Source organism: Ambystoma mexicanum, chromosome 13 (genome assembly GCF_040938575.1).
Source record: "Ambystoma mexicanum isolate Mex_15411 chromosome 13, UKY_AmexF1_1, whole genome shotgun sequence".
NCBI lineage: Eukaryota > Metazoa > Chordata > Amphibia > Caudata > Ambystomatidae > Ambystoma > Ambystoma mexicanum.
Window position 1 is genome coordinate 801,743,464 of NC_090938.1, and position 18,179 is coordinate 801,761,642.

At 51.8% G+C, this 18,179-nt stretch overlaps 1 protein-coding gene across 1 annotated transcript in view; it reads left to right on the forward strand.

The window, feature by feature from the left end:
• The window catches only part of LOC138520697 (serine/arginine repetitive matrix protein 5-like), a 224,436-nt gene extending 210,974 nt beyond the window's left edge, over window positions 1–13,462 (forward strand). The window contains exon 2 of the mRNA XM_069632962.1: window positions 13,376–13,462. The gene's annotated coding sequence lies outside the window, so the exon portion shown is untranslated. The remainder of the gene's footprint in view (window positions 1–13,375) is intronic.
• Window positions 13,463–18,179: the final 4,717 nt, after the last annotated feature.

The window sequence follows — 18,179 nt, forward strand, 5'->3', positions numbered from 1 at the left end:
GCCCCAGTGCCTGTGTGCAGCCCATCTCCCAGCCCCCTCCCCTGCCTCCATTTCCCTGTTCGTGTGCTTCTTCCCGCCTCCCCAACCCTCCCACCTCCCCTGATTGGACCATCTGAGGACCAGTTCCTGGGACCTACACGGCGCGAGCACCGTGCTGGCGCCCATTTCCATTGGGAAGAGGTGAGCTGCAGTCCATTTAGCGACCCTACTGGGCCACGCTGTACTCGTTTTTTAAGGCCTCCATGTGCCCCAGTGCCTGTGTGCAGCCCATCTCCCAGCCCCCTCCCCTGCCTCCATTTCCCTGTTCGTGTGCTTCTTCCCGCCTCCCCAACCCTCCCACCTCCCCTGATTGGACCATCTGAGGACCAGTTCCTGGGACCTATACGGCGCGAGCACCGTGCTGGCGCCCATTTCCATTGGGAAGAGGTGAGCTGCAGTCCATTTAGCGACCCTCCTGGGCCACGCTGTACTCGTTTTTTAAGGCCTCCATGTGCCCCAGTGCCTGTGTGCAGCCCATCTCCCAGCCCCCTCCCCTGCCTCCATTTCCCTGTTCGTGTGCTTCTTCCCGCCTCCCCAACCCTCCCACCTCCCCTGATTGGACCATCTGAGGACCAGTTCCTGGGACCTACACGGCGCGAGCACCGTGCTGGCGCCCATTTCCATTGGGAAGAGGTGAGCTGCAGTCCATTTAGCGACCCTCCTGGGCCACGCTGTACTCGTTTTTTAAGGCCTCCATGTGCCCCAGGGCCTGTGTGCAGCCCATCTCCCAGCCCCCTCCCCTGCCTCCATTTCCCTGTTCGTGTGCTTCTTCCCACCTCCCCAACCCTCCCACCTCCCCTGATTGGACCATCTGAGGACCAGTTCCTGGGACCTACACGGCGCGAGCACCGTGCTGGCGCCCATTTCCATTGGGAAGAGGTGAGCTGCAGTCCATTTAGCGACCCTCCTGGGCCACGCTGTACTCGTTTTTTAAGGCCTCCATGTGCCCCAGTGCCTGTGTGCAGCCCATCTCCCAGCCCCCTCCCCTGCCTCCATTTCCCTGTTCGTGTGCTTCTTCCCGCCTCCCCAACCCTCCCACCTCCCCTGATTGGACCATCTGAGGACCAGTTCCTGGGACCTATACGGCGCGAGCACCGTGCTGGCGCCCATTTCCATTGGGAAGAGGTGAGCTGCAGTCCATTTAGCGACCCTCCTGGGCCACGCTGTACTCGTTTTTTAAGGCCTCCATGTGCCCCAGTGCCTGTGTGCAGCCCATCTCCCAGCCCCCTCCCCTGCCTCCATTTCCCTGTTCGTGTGCTTCTTCCCGCCTCCCCAACCCTCCCACCTCCCCTGATTGGACCATCTGGCTATCATAAGCGGCCTTTCCAGGGCAGCCCCCTGCCCGGCAGCCCCTGCGGCTAAGGGCCCTAAGGCCAAGGGCGGCTCCAACAGAGGCGGCTCCAGGAAGTGTCAGCAGGTGTCAGCAGGGGAAGCCAGGGAAGCCAGCAGACACCAACAAAACTGTGAGTGTTGCATGGGTGGGGTGTAGAGCAATTACTCTACTCCAGAAAGTCCCTGTCACCCTACCTTACCTTCCATAGCGTAGACTGCCATAGACTTAAACAATACATACTTAGGAAGACTTTTGACCACTGTAAACGGACTGCAAATGTTGCCTTCGTGATGCATATGCTAGTGCCACACATCTAGGGAACTGAACTTTAGCTTGCACTGCATCTAGATCGAAATGGGATTGTTAGCATGTGCCACACTCGTATGGAATTCTGAACATGGCTCCGTCGCGTCCAGATAGAAATGTGATTCTTAACCTGCACCACACTTAGATTCTGAACGCTAGCTTGCGTCGCTTTTTCAGAGCCGCCAGAGCACCGGGAGACCACCTTGGCGGTGATTGTGCACGTTACAAATGTCCTTTAAAATTAACTGTGTCTAATTTCCTCTCGGTGTAAAATTGAATTTAGAAGTGTGCCTATTAACATGCCCTGGTTGGCTTTAGAAGTGTGCCTAATATCCTCCCTGTGCAATGTTGAATTTAGAAATGTGCCTATGAGCGTGCCTTGGTTGAATTTTGAAGTGCGCCTAATATCCTCCCTGTGCAAAGTGGAATTTGGAAGTGTGCCTATTAACGTGCCCCGGTTGACTTTAGAAGTGTGCCTAATATCCTCTCTGCACAAAGTTGAATTTAGAAGTATGCCTATTAACATTCCATGGTCGACTTTAGAAATGTGCCTATAAACATGCCCTGGCTGTCTCTAGAAATGTGCCTATTAACGTGCCCTGGTTGACCTTAGAAGTGGGCCAAAAAGCATGCCCTCGCTGAATTTTGAAGCATGCCTAATATCCTCTCTGTGCAAAGTTGAATCTAGAAATGTGCCTAAAATCCTCTCTGCAAAGTTGAATCTAGAAATGTGCCCATTATCCTCTCGGTGCAAAGTTTAATCTAGAAATGTGCCTATTATCCTCTCTGTGCAAAGCTGAACTTGGAAGTGTGCCTATTATCCTCTCTGTGCAAAGTTGAATCTAGAAATGTGCCTAAAATCCTCTCTGTGCAAAGTTGAATCTAGAAATGTGCCTATTATCCTCTCTGTGCAAAGTTGAATCTAGAAATGTGCCTATTATCCTCTCTGTGCAAAGTTGAATCTAGAAATGTGCCTAAAATCCTCTCTGTGCAAAGTTGAATCTAGAAATGTGCCTATTATCCTTTCTGGGCAAAGTTGAATTTAGCAGTGTGCCTATTAGCGCGCCTTGGCTGAATTTAGAAGTATGCATAATATCCTCTCTGTACAAAGTTAAATTTAGAAGTGTGCCTAATAACATGCCCTGGTCGACTCTAGAAATGTACCTATTAACGTGCCCCGGTTGACTTTGAAAGTGTGCCTAATAGCGTTCCCTCGTTGAATTTTGAAGTGTGCCTAATACGTTCTCTGTGCAAAGCTGAATTTAGAAGTGTGCCTATTAGCACGCCTTGGCTGAATTTAGAAGTGTGCCTATGAGCACGCCTTGGTTGATTTTAGAAATGCACCTAATATCCTCTCTGTGCAAAGTTGAATTTAGAAGTGTGCCTAATAACGTGCCTTGCCTGATTTTAGAAGTGTGCAAAATTAAAGCGCCCTGGTTGAATTTAGAAGTGTGCCTGATATCTCCGCTGTGCAGAGTTGAATTGGGTTGCCTAATATCCTCTCTGTCCAAAGTTGAATTTGGGAATGTACCTATCGGCGCGCCTTGGTTGAATTTAGAAGTGCGCCTAAAATCCTCTCCGTGCAAAGCGGAATTTTAGAAGGGTGCCTAATATCGTGCCCTGGTTGAATTTAGAAGTGTGCCTGATAGCGTGCCCTTGGTTTACCTAGAAGTGTGCCCATTAGTGCGCCTTAGTTATATATCCTCACTATGCAAATTTAAATTTGGTTGCCTAATATCATCCCCACTGCAAAACTGTTTTCGCTGCCTATTATCCTATTTCTGCAAAGTTGAGCTTAGAAGTGTGCCTAATAGCGTTCCCTCGTTGAATTTTGAAGTGTGCCTAATACGTTCTCTGTGCAAAGTTGAATTTAGAAGTGTGCCTATTAGCACGCCTTGGCTGAATTTAGAAGTGTGCCTATGAGCACGCCTTGGTTGATTTTAGAAATGCACCTAATATCCTCTCTGTGCAAAGTTGAATTTAGAAGTGTGCCTAATAACGTGCCTTGCCTGATTTTAGAAGTGTGCAAAATTAAAGCGCCCTGGTTGAATTTAGAAGTGTGCCTGATATCTCCGCTGTGCAGAGTTGAATTGGGTTGCCTAATATCCTCTCTGTCCAAAGTTGAATTTGGGAATGTACCTATCGGCGCGCCTTGGTTGAATTTAGAAGTGCGCCTAAAATCCTCTCCGTGCAAAGCGGAATTTTAGAAGGGTGCCTAATATCGTGCCCTGGTTGAATTTAGAAGTGTGCCTGATAGCGTGCCCTTGGTTTACCTAGAAGTGTGCCCATTAGTGCGCCTTAGTTATATATCCTCACTATGCAAATTTAAATTTGGTTGCCTAATATCATCCCCACTGCAAAACTGTTTTCGCTGCCTATTATCCTATTTCTGCAAAGTTGAGCTTAGAAGTGTGCCTAATAGCGTGCCTTGGTGGAATTTAGAATTGTACCTGATAGCGTGCCCTGGTTGTACCTAGAAGTGTGCCTATTAACGAGCCTTGGCTGATTTTAGAAGTGTGCCTAATTTCCTCTCGGTACAAAGTTGATTCTAGAAGTATATATAACAACACCACTCTGGCATAGCGGGATTTGACAGTGCCCCTAATAACGTCACTGTACCAAAGTCTTGAAAGTCTACCCTATATAGGGTGAACGGGTGAAGTGGAAGCCCTATATCGGGTGAAGTATGGGGATGGAAAGGGTGAAGTATGGGGATGGAAAGGGTGAAGTATGGGGATGGAAAGGGTGAAGTATGGGGATGGAATGGGCAAAGCATGGGGATGGAACGGGCAAAGCATGGGGTTGGAACGGATGAAGGGTGTGGATGGAACGGATGAAGGGTGTGGATGGAACCGATGAACTGACGTAGAATGGGTGAAGTAGGTGGAACGGGTGAAATGGTAGAACGGATGAAGTAGGTGAATGAACGGGTGATGTGCTTGGAACCAGCGAAGTGGGGGGAACTAGTGGAGTGGGTGGAACGAGGGAAGTGGTACAAATAGTTAAGTGAATGGAACGTGTGAAGATGACGTATGTGGATGGATGATGCATGGAGTAAGGATAACATGGGTAGAACGAATGAAAGGATCAGTACGAAGATGACTTATGTGTATGGATAATGCATGGACAAAGGATAACGTGGCTAGAACGAATGACGGGAGTAGTGCATAAAATGGTGGAGGGCATAAAATGGTTCAAGTGCATGGAACGGATGGGAGTGCATGGAACGGATGGGAGTGCATGGAACGGGTTGGAGTGCACAGAATGGCGGGACGTACATGAAATGGTTTGGAGGGCATGGAATGTCTGAAAGAACACTGAAAGGAATGGTCTGAGTGCTTGAAACGGTCGTAATGCATGGAACAGTTGGAGTACATGGAACGGATGAAGTTCATGGAAGTATTGGAGTGGGCGCGATCTCAAGCACCTACAGTAAACCACCATACTCACATCTCCACGCTTACTCTCTTCTTTACACCACCACTCAAATAGAACACAGCGATACTATGACACCATTCGGTATAGCTGTTCTCATACCAACATCTGCCTCATACTCCCCATCACTCTAACTAAACACTGCTGGTTACACACCCCCCAGCCAGGCGTTCTCCTCAGGCGTAACGCAGCCATGATCGGTCTGGATAATTCTCGCCAGAACGAACACATACTATTGACCTCCCAACCACCACACCTACCGCTAAGAAGCAGCTATGACACGAATGCCACACCAGCTGCACACATATCCGGTGCTCACACGCACCTTTGACTCTCTCTACTCTCTCTACTGACTTGAACTTCGGTTCCCAAGGGCGTTCAACCTACCAGCGCCTTCAGACCATACCAATGGTATATAAGGCGCTATATAAATTCAAAGTAACATAACATAACATATCATATCCCACCGAGATACCTCCAGACTCCTGATAGAGCCCCATATCAGGATGGAGGGATAAATCAAATCAAGTCAAAGATTCTAAGCTAAGAGGACCTAATTTCTCCAGCATGGGGTCTGGCATGGATTCACATGCTCATGAATATTCCCCGTCGTCAGGCCGGGAATCCTCAGTATAGAAAAAAATCAGTATCAGTTTCGTTTCTGATCTGTCTTTCTTAATAGTAACCAATCACTGGTCTCTGGGTCATACTGCCCCCAGCCAATGACTGCCCTCTCCCTAAGCCCCGCCTCTGGCAGCCATCCTTAGATTTTTACCGCACATTCAAGTGTTGGGATTCCGCCTGCTGTAGCTCTCGAGCTTTTGATGCGTTTTCGCGCTTTTTCAGGAGTTTTCTCTAATTTTTCGGTTAAATAGAGCCTCAAGCTCCACCGTTTCTACATCCGATCAACAGGGATCCGTTTTGGAGTTTTCTATGCCCCTCAAGGGTGAAGTTTTCGTCGAGTTACGCTTTTGGAGGATTCCAGAAGTTCAGAGGCCTACCCCGGACATGGCCCAGGAGAAAGGAAGCTCGACGCCCGGGAAGCTGTTCAGGACCTGCCCTGGATGTCAGCTTCAGAATGTTTTCAAGGAAGACGAGCATTCGTTATGCCTCTACTGTCTCCATGAGGACAAGACGCACACAGAGAAGGACAGTGCGTTTTGTGGGAACATGTCGGAGCGGACCATGAAGGATCGCCACCTCCGTCTCGCCAACTGGCTGGAAGGGAAGAGCCCGTCAGGCTAGAAGAAGAAAAAGAAGTCAGAGCGGTCTTCTAAGTCCTGTGAGGGCGCCCCGGCGACAGGGGCCCAACAAAAGGCTAAGCACCGCGAGTCCGCGGGCACTGGGAGCGCCGAACGGTCAGGCTCCTTGGCTGCCAAGCAGGGCGCATCCTCCCCGGCGCCATCAACCACGAGCCAACGCTCTGGCTCGGGTAAGAGGAAGTCCGAGAACCCGGCGAAGCTTCTGGAGAGGCCCCGGTCGATCTCGAAGATTCCGGCAGAGGGGGAGCGAGGCTTGGACCCTCCCCCCCAAGGTGAAGGCCCCAGGCGTCCAGAAGGTGACGATGGCCTTAATTCACCCTGCTAAGACCTCGATTGAGGATGTCGCCGCGGCCCTGGCTCAGCCTGTGGAGGCTACACCAGTGGAGGCGCCCTTAGGACCCAGAGTCTCCCTGCCACCGTAGAGGGAGTCGTCTTTCAGGCCCATTGAGAAGACCCCCACGAAGTCCTTGTTGGAAAAGGTGGGGGAGGGGCTGGTGGCCATCGTGGATACGGACACGACCTCTGAAGAAGAGCTCATCGAAGTCGTGGAAGAGGCCCAGCCCATCGGGAGGGATCCCGACGAGGGCGACGACGAGAGTGACGGTGTCGCCGACAAGGCTCCTGAAGAGCCCTCGCACCCATCGGTTTCGGCGCCGCAGGACACTTCGGTGGCCATTTTGTCAGCGATTCAGTCCTTATGCTCGGAGATAGGTTGCCCCTTCCCCCGACGGAGGTACCTGAGCCAGACCCGACGGGGGAACCGGAGCCAGGACCTTCGGAAAGTCCACCGCATAAGAGGAGGAGGACGCATCCTACGCCACCTCTCCCACCTCTGTGGCCTGCTCTGCCTTCCCCCCGGTCTACTACCCACTGGGATGATACAGGCACGGACACGGCTACGACAGGTACAGATGACGACGGAGGCGACGACGGGACGTGTCCCCCGTCGCCCCCAGCTCGGGCGTCCCCGCCCGCCGAGATTGGATCCTTTCATGCCATGATTTCCAGGGCATCCGAGCTTTTCCAGCTCTGCCCAGAAGAGAAGAAGAAAGAAGGGTTCCTTTACCAACGGCACGAGACTAAAAGGAAGACGGTCCTTGCCGTATCGCTTCTTGATGACATCTGGGATGAGGGGCTCGCCCTCCTCAAGAACCCTGCCACAGCGCCGGCAAAGAGGGACCGGTACGAGAAGAAGTACCGGGTCCCCGACGCTGCCCCCTTGTGCCTTCGGGCACAACCTACCCCGGATTCGGTCGTCTCGGCGGCGGCAAAGAAGAAAGCTGGGGGGGGGGGCATCGCCCTCAACATCAACTTCCCCGCCGGACGGCGAGGGCAGGAAGTTGGACACGATGGGACGACAGATCATCTCATCCGCAGCGACGACTATCAAGGCGGCCAACGCCCTGGCTATCGTAGCCCGCTACGACCGGCAGTTGTGGTTCAAAATCGCCCCTCTGTTAGACTTCCCTCCGGACGCCAAAAGGGCTGAGGCCCTTGAAATCCTACAGGAGGGTGAGATTGCTTCGGACCACGCCATCACGGTGGCAACGGACATTGCCGACACCGGTTTCCGTCAGTTGGGCAACGGCGTTTGCTTGAGACGACGAGGATGGCTCAAGGCCGCGGATTTCCGCCAGGACGTACAAGCCAAGGTTTTGGACATGCTCTTCGACGGGAACAACCTGTTTCGGAAGGCGGTTGATGAGTCCCTTCAGGCCATCAAGACAGACACAGAGACTGCCTGGGCACTGGGAGTGCTCCAACAACGACGGCCGTCCTTTCGGAGCTCCGGAGGCAGACAAGGTGCCTCCAAGGGATCCGGCAGTGGCTCCTCCACTTTCCGCCAAGCGGCAAGATCTTCGTCCCAGGAAGCCTACAGGGGACACGGCAAGCCAGGTGATGCCCGTCATCGTCGACAGGGAGGTCAAGGAGGCAAGGCGGCCTCCAAACAAGATTGAACTGACCGTGGGGTCGGGCCCCTGCCGAAGCATCCCGGTGGGAGGCCGGCTGGCGAGGTTCGTCAGCATGTGGGAGTCCATCTCCACCGACCGTTGGGTGCTGGACGCCCTGGCCCAGGGGCACGCCCTCCAGTTTCAGAAGAAGTGCCCTCGCATTCCACCCGTGGCCAGGAAGGAAAATCACATCCCTCAACTACTGTTGGAAGTAAGGGCGATGCTCAAGAAGGGTGCCATCGAGCTCGTCCCAAAGAGGCTTCGGGGCTCCGGAGTTTACTCAAGGTACTTCCTCATAAAAAAGAAGACAGGTGGATGGCACCCCATCCTGGACCTACGACGACTGAACAAGTACATCAAGGCGCAGAGGTTCCGTATGGTCACCCTCCAGCACGTGCTGGGCCAGCTGGAGGAGGGCGATTTCCTGTCGTCGTTAGACTTGGAGGATGCGTACTTCCACATCCCCATTCTAAAAAGACACCGAAAGTTCCTCAGGTTCGTGATCCAAGGGCAGCACTACCAGTTCAAGGCCCTCCCGTTCGGATTGAAGTCGGCACCCAGGGTGTTCACCAAGTGCCTCGCACTGGTGGCGGCGCGGCTGCGCCTACAGGGGATCCACGTCTACCCCTACCTGGACGACTGGCTCATCTGGGCAAGGACGAGGGAGCTCACCGTCGAGCACACTGCGAAGACCGTCCAGCTGCTCACGGACCTGGGATTCTCCATCAACTTTCCAAAATCCCACCTGGTTCCGTCGCAAGTCTCCCTGTTTCTGGGAGCCAAGCTCGACACAGTGGCGCGGCTGGCCTCGCCGTCGGAGGAAAGGACCAGGACCATTCTGGGCAAGGTGCAGCGTCTGCTGGCCACAGACATGGCCAGGGTAAGATCTATCAAGTCCCTCCTCGGGATGATGTCCTCCTGCATTTATCTGGTGCTCCTTTGCAGGCTTCGGATGCGCCCCTTACAAGAGTTCCTCGACGCCCGCTGGGTCCAGTCGACGGGCAGCTTCGAGGACAGGATCCCTCTCAACGAGACGTTCCGTCGGGCGATCCGGTGGTGGGGTAGCCGCTCCCATCTGTCGGCGGGCACAGACTTTCAGATCCCAGATCACCAGGTGACGGTGACGACGGACGCCTCCCTGGAAGGCTGGGAAGCGCACTCCGGAGATCTTCACGCGAGAAGCCTTTGGCTCCCAGAGGAGAAGTCACTCCACATCAACATTTTGGAGCTCCGTGCAGTGTTCTGGGCCCTCAGGTCCTTTCTCCCGTCCCTCAAGGGTAAGGTGGTGAGGATCTTCACCGACAACACCACCACGATGTTCTACATCCGGAAGCAGGGCGGAACCAGGATCTGTGGCATTGGGCCGTCGCCCAACGGATGTTTCTGGTGCCTCTTCATCTGGCAGGAATAAAAAACACGATCGCTGACTCACTCAGCAGGGAGCTGCGCTCGTGCCAGGATCAAGTGGATCGACTCTTCCGACGATGGGGCGAACCCCAAATCGATCTCTTCGCGACGGCGACGAATTCCAAGTGCCGGAGGTTCGCCAGCAGGTTCCCCCAGCCGAGGAGCATGGGCGATGCTTTCTCGTTCCCCTGGGACGGCCTATTTCTTTATGCATTCCCTCCGCTGCAGTTGCTGCTCCGGCTCATCAACCAGCTCAAGAGGTCCCGGTGCAGGATGATCCTTGGCGCACTGGTGTGGCCGAGACAGATCTGGTTCCCGGACCTTCTGGACTTGTCAACGTCCACACCAGTCAAGCTGCCGACGGACGCAGACCTTCTCTCCAGAGAAGGAGGCGCCATTCTTCACCACAACCCGGAGTCGCTGAACTTGCAGACCTGGCTCCTGCAGCACTAGAGTTTGGAGGGTACGACATCCCGGCCGACTGCTGAGAGGTTCTTGCAAAGGCCAGGGCGTCCTCAACTCTCAAGTACTACGGACATAAATGGAAGAGGTTCTCTGTCTGGTGCCGTGCACAGAAGATTAACCCTCTGCGGATTACGGCCCCTCAAGTACTGCCGTACCTACTGTCGCTGGCCAAAGCTGGACTGGTTCACGCCTCCATCAAAATACATCTGGCTGCAATCTCCCGATATACCAGGACTATGGGACGGGCGTCCTTGTGGTCTCATCGCCTGGTGAAAGAATTCATGAAGGGACTATTCCGATCATTTCCGCCGGTGAAGGCTCCTGCCCCGGCGTGGGAGCTTAATGTGGTGCTGACCAGGCTCATGGAGGCCCCATTCGAGCCTATGCATTCGGCGCCTCTGAAATTCCTGTCATGGAAGACAGCTTTCCTCGTGGCCATCACCTCCGCACGACGAGTGGGAGAGATCCAGGCCCTATCTTGCAAGCCTCCATACTTGACTTTTCATGACACAAGGGTGGTGCTGAGGACGCACCCCTCCTTTATGCCCAAGGTGCCGTCGGACTTCCACCTCAACGAGCCCTTGGTGTTGCCAGTTTTCTTCCTGTCGCCTTCGTCGCCGGCCGAAAGGACTTTGCACTCGCTGGATGTAGCTACAGCGCTGAAGTTCTATGTGGACCGCACGAAGAGGTTTCGGAAGACGTCACAGCTGTTTGTGAACTTTGGGACTGTGAATCAAGGGAAGGCTCTCTCGAAGACTTCCATTTCCAGATGGCTCTTTGGCTGCATCATGCACTGTCACCGGTTGGCGAACCGACCGCTGCCCGGCCGTCCGAGAGCCCATTCAACCAGAGCGATCGCTGCTACCACGGCGTTCCTGTCTGGTGTGCCCCTGCTAGATATCTGCAGGGCTGCGACGTGGAGGTCGACGCACACCTTCACAAGATTCTACTGTGTCGATCGGGACTCCAGGGAGGAGTCCAGGGTCGGCCAAGCAGTGCTGCGCAACCTGTTCGCCTAAGGTGAGCCTGGTGAGGAGGTAAGAGATGCTTAATGTTGAGTTTTTGTATTGCTTAATGTTGCTCCTGTTGCCACCTCCCGTGGTTGTGCATGTGTGTACTGCTATGTATTCTCTTATTCATGAGCATGTGAATCCATGCCAGACCCCATGCTGGAGAAGGAACAAGTTACTTACCTGTAACTGTTGTTCTCCAGCATGGGTCTGGCATGGATTCACATGCGAACCCTCCCGCCAACCCCTCTGCGGCTCTTCACTTGGTCATACTGCCACTTTACGTGCTACCAAATCTGAAGATGGCTGCCAGAGGCAGGGCTTAGGGAGAGGGCAGTCATTGGCTGGGGGCAGTATGACCCAGAGACCAGTGATTGGTTACTACTAAGAAAGACAGATCAGAAACGAAACTGATACTGATTCTTTTCTATACAGAGGATTCCCAGCCTGACGACGGGGAATATTCATGAGCATGTGAATCCATGCCAGACCCATGCTGGAGAACAACAGTTACAGGTAAGTAACTTGTTCCATCCTTAGCTAGTCCCATATCCAACCCTTATTGAGCTTTGGCATGTGTGTGTCCCGGAAAGGGCCCTTTAGTGCATTCACAGCATCAAAGTGGTGTATGTGTCCAGCAGACCTTTTTACTTTGCCTTGGCAGTGATCCAGCAGATGAACTATCCCCAAGGACTCTATTGCTATGTGCTACACTCGTACCGGGGCAGGACCTTTCAGGTCACCCCTTTTGCCTCTACTGTGCTCTACTGAAGCAAGACCTTTCAGTGTTCCTCCCTTGCCCTGGTGGCCTCCTTGGGTAGGATTTTCTTCCCCTTACCCGGATCCTGTTCAGACTGTAGTAATTATAACCTGCCAGCTAATGGTCACCTTCCTGTGGTTCTTCAGCTTAGAAACCTCTCTTCATCTGTGGTAGCTTTGCAGCAACCACAGGGATCTGGAAGAGACCAAGCAGGCTATCCTCTGTCTATTCCTCTTCAGTGTCCTCTGGTGTTTGACAGCTTCTGGGTCAATGTTCCCAGCAGGCTTCTTGCTCTGTTATCTCATACATGTTTCACCTCTTTCATAGTGTGGTCTATTTCATCTTGCCACCTCTAGCTTTGTACCCCTGATTCCCCTGCAACCTCTCCCTGCTATAACACTGTCTGGAACACAGACATTACTCCCAGACAGTGCAGTTGCTTGTGCCTCTTTTTATCACCAATTAGGCCGGGCCACTAATTGGTCCATCAAGTGTTCAGTTGGTTGTATGCTAATTGTTTCAATCTTCTCCTTTTGTGTGTAGTTGTGTGTGTTTGTGTCTTCTTGTGGAATCAGGTTTTGTCTTACACCTAACTGCCTTTGGCTTAGGGTCCTCCCCTAGTGCCCAAAAGACTTAAGTAGAGTACCTGTCATATTGGGGTCAGATTAAGGTATGATGATGGCCAGGTGCATTCTGGCAGCCAATGCCCTCACTAGTGGAATAATGATGCTTCCTGACACTTTGCCAGAAACAAGGAGAAAAGAAGCAGCCTAGATGCAACAAAAAAAGTTGTTTGTGGCCCAGGGTGTTATGGCAGGTCTGCTCCAGCCAGCTAAACTCAGAGCGCCAGTAAAGGGGACCGGCAACGGCAGTGAAGCACTTGCGGTTAGGGGCGCAGGACGGCGGGAAGATAACTTATGTCCCCTGCAGAAGAGAAGATATTAAGTGCAACATGGTTACGGGGCATTTTAATGTCTGTTGTATTGCATTTGACTGTCTTTAATCATGTTTAAACCTGTTTGATAGGTCAAGAGGACAGTGGATATGTGATTTTTCTGCATGCCTTTCCCACATTTTCCCCCAATTCTCGCTAGATAGGGCTGCCAGAAGGATTCATGAAACGTAACCAATTGTAGGCATGTAGTTCTTTAAAAACATGTATTTGAGTGTGATTTTGATTGAAACAAACCATGAAAATTAAATGTTTTTGAAAATTGTAGAGAACAGTGCAACTCGTGGTCTCGGTTGGCTGGCAGTTGCAATTCAAGTGGCCCTCTTTCACTGTAATGCAATGTATACAACGTATAGAAACAGACCATACACTTGGTTTTAAGGGTGAAAGTGAATTATGCTTTTTGTACTTAATGAGAGTGAAGGTTTAGTAATTCATCTCTTTTGCTTTTTAGGGAATGCAGTCACGTGGAGCTCGGCACAAATCACAGATTTTGGCATATTCATTGTATTAATTTAATCGTTTCAAATTCTTCTAAAAAGTCATTTCACATAACAAGTGTGAATTCATCATTTAAATACATTGTTTTTCAAATGGCCTGCATTTAAAATTGCTTTATTTAAAACAGGTGTGTGTGTGTGTGTGTGTGTATGTGTGTTTATATGTATGGATGGATGGATGGGATTTATAAAGCGCGAACCTAGCTGGGAAGCAGCAGAGCACTCTACAAAGGGGACACACCCAGGGGTTACAAGTATGATGCAGGGGTAGCAGAGGAGCCGGCCTGCAACAGAGAAACAGGGGAGGTGGAACTCAAGAGGGGGAGAAAGGGTTGAGTGGAAGGATCAGTGATTGCCCCTTGGCCTTTCTCGGCATACAGTTCCCAATAGCAGGTTGTTGGGAGTGTCAGGAAGTGAAGAAACTGAAGGGTGAGGCTTTATTCTAATCTTTTGAGGTAGTGTTTTCCACACCACTTCTTGCAGAGCTCCCATGATTAGATATACATGGCATCAAGAAGCTTGTGGCTCCCAACTAACTACAGACACTGAAGATAGGGCACTAGAATATTTAGACCACGGCACTGATCAATGGATGCGTATGCAGAGACCCTGCTGTGTGTGACAGGTTCAGGAGAGACAGTGCCTTACCATCTCAAATTGGGTTAAAAAAACAAGGGGAGAACCCTAATCACACCGGCGCTGGGTGAGCAGTACGTTCAACATGGGAGGTTAATTTGGTATCAAGTAATACAACCATGACTAGTTGGTGAGAAGGTGCAAGTGGCTCTAGGTCACCTGTCCCAAGCCCTGCCCACCTGTCAATCACTATAAACAGCTGGCGCCTTCCTGTTTTCCTGCTCTTTTTCCCTTCTCAAGCAGCCCTCCAGCCTCTTTCCTTTGCAGTTGGTGAGCAGGTGCAAGTGAATCTAGGTCACCTGGCCTAAGCCCCACCCACCTGTCAATCACCATAAACAGCTGGCACCTTCCTGTTTTCCTGCCCTTTTTCCCTTCTTAAGCAGCTCTCCAGCCTCTTTCCTTTGCAGTTGGTGAGCAGGTGCACCCCGGACGTCTGAATTGAAGGGCAGACGAAGGAAAGGGTAGTTCCTGTTTGGACCTGTTCGACCAGGACATGTCCCGGGAGGATAGCTTAGGGACAATGTGCTCGCCTTGGAAGCAAGACAACACTGAGCAACACGGGTTCGATCCCCGGGTCCATGCTTAGAAACCTCTGGGTATTAAGCGCGTTATAAATAACCTATCATATCATATTATGCCAGGGCCATAGCCCCTGCTCAGACAACAGGTAAGCACGTGCTGACATGTGTTTACTCCCTCTGTCCCCACAGGCCATCCCCACCATCACCAGGTAACGCCAATGTCAATGACTTCACCCCTCGTCCAAGGCATGGACTTTGCATCCCTCACCATCCACAACATGGAAGTTGATGATCGCCAACATCTGCTCAGCTATCACCATGCAGCAGACATCGCCGACCTCATCACTACACACAACCTTGATGCCATCTTCATCACAAGACCTGGCTGACACCCACCTCCACCCACATCCTAGATGTCCTTCACCCCAACGACTACAGCATCCAACACACAGACCAGCTGAACAAGGCAGACAGAGACCTTGCAGTCATAAACAAGACATCATGGCCCTGCACCAGACTTGACATTGACAACATCGGCTCCTTTGAAGTCCTCTTCTGGCACTTCACACTCTCCCCAATGGACACAGTCACATTCCATCTACAGACCACCCATACCCAACACTGCCTTCATCAGAGACTTCACTGACCTGGTCACCACCATGTCCCTCACAAACATCGACAATATCTTCCTAGGCGACTTCAACCTCCCAGGCAACAAGGCCACCAAACCGATAAAGGAAGCTCTCCTCAGCCTTCTCGACACCCTCAGCCTCACACAGCACACGAAAGACCCAACACATGGGAAAGGTGACATCCTAGACCTAATCATCACTGCACTGTCTTCCCTCCAATACTGCTCTCCTCTCCCGCTTGACTGGTCTGATCACCTAGCCGTGCCTTTAACATCCTGCACACCACTCTAGTCAAGCACTTCCAGCACAAACCCAGCAGGCAAACTTTCAGGTCCTTCAAGATCTTCCCAGTGGAAGCCCTCACAACCTACACCTTACATGGACCAAACACCCCCAAACGAACTACGACTCTCTACTGGAAGCACTCAATGCCACCGTCTCAGTCTCCATCAACCAACAGGCGCCTCTGAAACAACGCACCTGCAAAGCAAAACCGTCAGCACCCTGGTTCATGCAATAAATCAACCTCAGCAAAAGAGTCACCATGAAACAAGAGAAAACCTGGCACTGCTCCAGGCCTGCCTCCAACCTGGAGTTCCTCAAGGAACTCCGAACAACCCACCGATAACTAACCAACACAGCCAAGGCCTCCTACTATCAGAACAACATAGTAGAAGCCGACAACAAAAGCAAATCACTCTTCAAAACGGTCAAGCAGTGCATCAACCTGCTTCCCAACCCTGCCATACTCCATTGAAAAATCCACTGCCATCAACGCCTTCTTCATTGTCAAAATCAGCAAGATCCACCAGCTCTGCATCCACAGACCCACCTCATGTCCCTCCTTGCAATATCTCCACACCCTGGACAACATTCAAGACACTCTTGACAGAGGACCCGGTAGAAACCCTGGCCACCCTCAAAGCCACATTGTATGCAGATAAAATTCTCCCAGTATCCATCCTGAAGACCCTTTCCCAGAAGCTCCCCTTCCCTACCTGGAGACCATCAACAGCTCCCTAACTCAAGGCACCTTCCCATCTACCCTAAAAACAGGACAAATCCTGCCTCTACTAAAGAAACCGAATCTAGATCCCGACAACCTAGGTCACTATCGCCCCATCACCCATCTTATCTTCCTATGTAAGATCATCGAGAAAACACATTGACACCAATGATCCCCTTCAAACCTACCAATCCAGATTCAGACCCAGATGCAGCACAGAGACAGCAATCATACAGGTGGTAGAAGACGCCCTCAACATCCTTGACGATGGCCACTCAGGCCTCCTGGTTCTACTCGACCTTTCAGCCGCTTTCGACACAGTAGACCACCAGGTGCTTACAGACACCCTACATCGGCACATGGGGATCAGCAACCTTGTCCTATGCTGTTTCAAGTCCTACCTCACCAACCACAAGCAGTTTGTTCAGATGGACTCCTTTAGATCGCCAATCACCTATGGAGTTCTGCAGGGTTCCATCCTCTCCCCAGTGATCTCCAATCTCCACACACAACATTCACATCCATCAATACGCCGACCACACACAGTTATACCGCAGGATCGACTCCATCCAGGACATCCATAAGTTCAGAACCTGCCTCTCGCTGATCCAATCTTGGATGTCCAGGGCACACTTGACGCTCAACCCCTCCAAGACCACATTTCTGCTCCTCACCAACAACACCAAACACCCAGACATACAGACCTGGCTATCAACCATGAACTTTGATGACTTCATACCCAAGCTCACCTCCTGCGCCAAGTCCTTTGGGTTCCACAGCAACAAACACCTCTCCTTCAAGACACACATCGCTAAGAAAACTCAGACAGCTTGGTATCAGCGCTGCCTCCTGTGAAAAGTCAAGCCCTTCCTCCCTGCAGACAAGTTTAGATACACCGTTCAAGTGGTGATCCAATCTGTCTTTGATGTGGTCAATGCACTCCTCGAAGGCCTCCCATCATCCTCCCTTGTGCCCCTGAGAAGTGTCCAACACGCGGCTGCATGCCTCATCAAGGGTCTATGCAGATACGACCACATCACCCCAGCCCTCATCGACCTTCACTGGCTTCCACTGCACGCACGAATCACCTTCAAGTCTTGCTGCATCATCTATAAGGCAGTTGCCCTCAAGTCACCGATCGACCTCGCGAAGAACCTCAACATCTCCGGCAGACAGCGCACCACCAGAACCCAGGGCACGTGCAGACTTGAAATCTGCTGCTGCAAAAAGGAAAGGACCAGAAAACAAGCCTTCTCTGCCAAAACTTCAAGACTATGGAATCTCTTCCCCATCGGCATCAGACTTGCCCCCATGCTCCTTCCATTCAGCAAAGGACTCAAGACCCACCTCTTGAAGGAGTCTTTCCTCCTCAATACTTAGGCCATCACCTCGCCCCTCAAGCCTACCTGACTCGCTAGATTATGCCTGCCCCTCTCCTCCCTGCCACCCGGTACAGCTGTACTCCTCCTCTGTCCCCCTCTGTATCCTATCCCCGCTGTATATCTGTTCTGTTGTTACCACTGAAATGTACTCTGTCATGCATATGTAAGCACTCCGTTATGTATCTGTATTTTTGTATACCTCTGTAAAGCACTCTGTTGCTTCTCGAAGCTAGGTCTGCGCTCAATAAATACCATAATAATAATAATAATAATGGTTGTGTTGAGGATAAGGGTTATTTTAATTTTAGTTCCAGTCAACATGTGTTTTAACCCTCCTGGGTCTTTATCAAGTCAGTGGGTCTTTTACTATTGGCCTCATTACAAGCTTGCAGGGTGGTAACAACGAAACCGGTAAGCTTGCCAGTACCGTTGTTACCAGACCGGCAAACTATGAGGTCTGCTCGGGGGTGCCTTACTGCCCGCCAGGTCTGACCTGGCAGGCGTATCGGCACCCGCGAGCAGACCATGTCGGATGCACCGGCAGCATTCACAAATGGTACCGGTGCATCCAGCCTCCCCAT